Genomic DNA, 3,568 nt, shown 5'->3' on the forward strand with positions numbered 1-3,568 from the left:
CAGTCATATCAAGAGCACCTCACTTCAAAGTGATATTGTTTTCCACTTATGTTCATTTATTTAGTTTTAAGAATTTTCATTAAAATAAAGTTCATTCTCTGAAGAAGTCCATATAAATCCAAATTTAAAACTTTGTAGAAAACTAAAAAAATCTAAAAGTGTTCCTCCAAATGTCAAAATTATTTTCTTAGAATTTTTTTAGTATATAGATTTAAAGCCCTTTCAATTTTATTACAATAATGTGCAAGTTTCAAGTGGCTAAAAATTTCCGTTGTTGCGGTTTTCTTCCATATAAAAATAAATTGTGTTTATTCGTTATATGGTAGCGAATGCGACAAAAAGAATCAAAGGTTTTAAGGCTCCTGAAACTTGCACATTATCACACTAAAATTGAATCGGCTATAAAGCTTCATACTCAAAAAAATTGTAACACTTCTGAGTAAATAAATTTGAAATTTGAATGAAAATTAGTTTATTTTTTTTTAGATTTCTACAAAATTTTAAGGGTGGGTTTACATGGTTTTTTTAAATGAACTTTATTTTAGTTGAAATTGAACATACTGAAAACAAAATTTCAATGGTTAACCATAAAAGAATATGAATTGCATAAAGCTTAAAGGGGAAAAATGCCTTAAAAAAAAATAAAAGTGGATGATCTCCAGCAAATTATCACTAAACGCTATATACCGTCTGAATTTCATGAATTTTATAATAGAATTATAGAAATATAAAATAAGCACTTGAATTTCCAACATAAATTATGCTTTTATGATTTAGTTTAAACCCTAAATGTGCTACTCTTCCACGCAAATAGTGAAATGTGCTACTATTCCACGCGAAAATCTGAAATGTGCTAGTCTTCCACGCGAATAGTGAAATGTGTGCTACTCTTCCACGCAAAAATCTGAAATGTGCTACTCTTCCACGCAAAATTCTGAAATGTGCTACTCTTCCTCGCGAATAGTGAAATGTGCTACTCTTCCACGCGAAAATCTGAAATGTGCTACTTTTCGACGCGAATAATGAAATGTGCTAGTCTTCCACGCTAATAGTGAAATGTGCTACTCTTCCACGCGAATAGTGAAATGTGCTACTCTTCGTAGGGGCCGAAGATATATCGTCACCCTAAATGTAAAAAGTAATTTCTAAGCAAAATACAAAACCGACTTCAATTCCCATATAAAGATTTGAGATTATCGTTAATTTCTTCAAGATCCAATGTTTGGATCTAAACCAAATTAGTATGGGACCACCCTTGAGGTACTACCTTTCCTTTAAAAAAAGAATTATAGAAATCGGTTAACGTTGTCTAAAGTTATGCGGTAGCGTACATAAAAAAAATTCCGACGAATTGTTATCCTTTTCCTTTTTTTGAAGTCGGTTAAAAAGACGTAACAAATATCGTCGCTGAAATGCAAAAAGTCGTAACTAATAAAAAATTCAAAACTCACTTTTTGATTGATATGATGGATTTCATCAAATTACAAGTTCCCACATCGTTTTATGAAAAAAAAATTATATATTAGTAACGCTTTTTCCGTTTCAGTGACGATGTTTGTTACGTCTTTTTGCGTTTCTGGTGACGATATACTATATATGTAATTAAAATCATATAAATGAAATAAATAAATAATTTTCATGGTTGAATTGAAACTGTAATTGATTTTGGTTCCTAAATAGTAATAATTATATCGCCAGAGAGTGGGAGCGCCATCCAGTGAGCGAGCAGAGCGGAAATCTTATGGAAGTTACGTCATGACATAAGTTTCATGGAAGTTATGTCTGATCTTCGTGGAAATCAAGTTTGAAATAACTTCTGCGGGCCCATGGAAGTTAAGTCCGTCTAAGTTATGTCAGTTACCGGAAGAATCAAGGAAATCCCTTATTCGGATTCAGCGACAACAAAAACAATTTTTTTATTTATTTTCATTGAATAAATTGTTTGTCCTATTTGACCCTCAAATGACCTCGCCTCGAACCTGACATTATGGAGATTAACGGACTTCGGATTCGGGTTCAGCGAGTCTAAATCCCATATTCATATATGAATTTTTCCCTACTTGACCTTCAAATGGCCTCGAACCTGACGTGATGGGAACTAACAGACATAGGGTTGCCGGAATGGATTTCTCACCCTGGGATTAAGGGACTTCCTTCGGGGATCAGGTTTTGCCACAAAAACCTCAGGTTTAGGATTTTTTAGTACACATTTTTTTTCATTCTACAATTCAATTTGATGTGTGTCTCTCTGTACCACGCTGTTTGTTTTCGATAGCGCTGAAGTTGCCATCTCTATCTCTAGTACTTAATGCTAAATATGTACGAGCTCTTTGTTTTTACGAATTATGCAGGTTTGCAAGTTCATATAATGATTTTTTATAGTAAAGTGGAATAACTAACAATATCTATCAATTATGCTTTATCTAGCTGTGATTTATGTAGGGCGCTTTTAAGAAAAGTAGAAAATAGTGTTGCCAGTACTAATGATTTATTCAGGATAGTACTGAGATTTCAACTCCATCACTGATTTTTCCCATTGCGTATACCAGTGCGCTAATGTCCTGACATTACAAAAAAAAATTACTTATTTGTACTGATTTTTGAACATCGAAATTCCAAAACAAACAGCCTCAATGCGTAAGTCGTAAATTAGGCTGAATTGTACCACTCGACAATATTGGCAACGTCTACTGTCGTACAGAAGGAAGTAGCCAACGAAAATTGTCGAGAACTATGCAGTGCTGCCAAGTATTTCCGTTTTAATACACTAGATATGATTCGACTCTCGAAAAACGACTTGCATTCGGCCCGACTGTCGAAATTAAGCTGAAAAACTTCTATATTCTTCCCACCATTTTTCACTTTTTATGTTCTCTTGTTACCTTGTTTTGTTTCAGACATCTAAACGCGATGGCGGGACGACCAACTTTCGCTGGTCGAGAACGGTAGTTTCTTATATATTTTGTTGTTGAATTATTAACAAAATGAATAATGTTCGGATACCATTTGTGACAATTTGGTAGAGCATAATTTCTTTAAAAATGCCCTTCCTCAGAAAACATTTTAAGAACGGCCTACTTTAGAATTTCATTGAAAAACACCCTACCTCAGAATTTGATTCAAAAACGCCCTATTTCAAACGAAAACACATTGACAATGTGCTGAGATAGGGCGTTTTTGAATCGGCAGCTGAGGTAGGACGTTTTTGAACCAAATTCTGAGATAGGGCATTTGTCAATCAAATTCTAAAATAGGGCGTTCTTCAACCAAACTCTGAAATAGGACGTTGTTGAAAAATTTGCTGAGATCGTTTTCGAACTGGCTGACGAGATATGTCGATTCAAAAAAGCCGCACATGAAATACATCTTCGTCAAAAATATCGCCTAATATAAAATTTAATTTCCAAACTTGTTCACGTTAATAAATAACACTGTGAGACAAATGGTAGGGGTCAGTGATCGGGAAGGGTTCAAACTACCGGGGAAAGTTATATCGGTAAAAAAGAAGTTATACGTGTCCTGGCGTTTCGCTGGGTCACGTCTAGGAATCGAGATATATCGATTTGAA

The sequence above is a fragment of the Rhagoletis pomonella genome, unplaced genomic scaffold (assembly GCF_013731165.1).
Source record: "Rhagoletis pomonella isolate Grant_MI unplaced genomic scaffold, Rhpom_1.0 Rhpom_scaffold_00002, whole genome shotgun sequence".
Classification (NCBI taxonomy): domain Eukaryota; kingdom Metazoa; phylum Arthropoda; class Insecta; order Diptera; family Tephritidae; genus Rhagoletis; species Rhagoletis pomonella.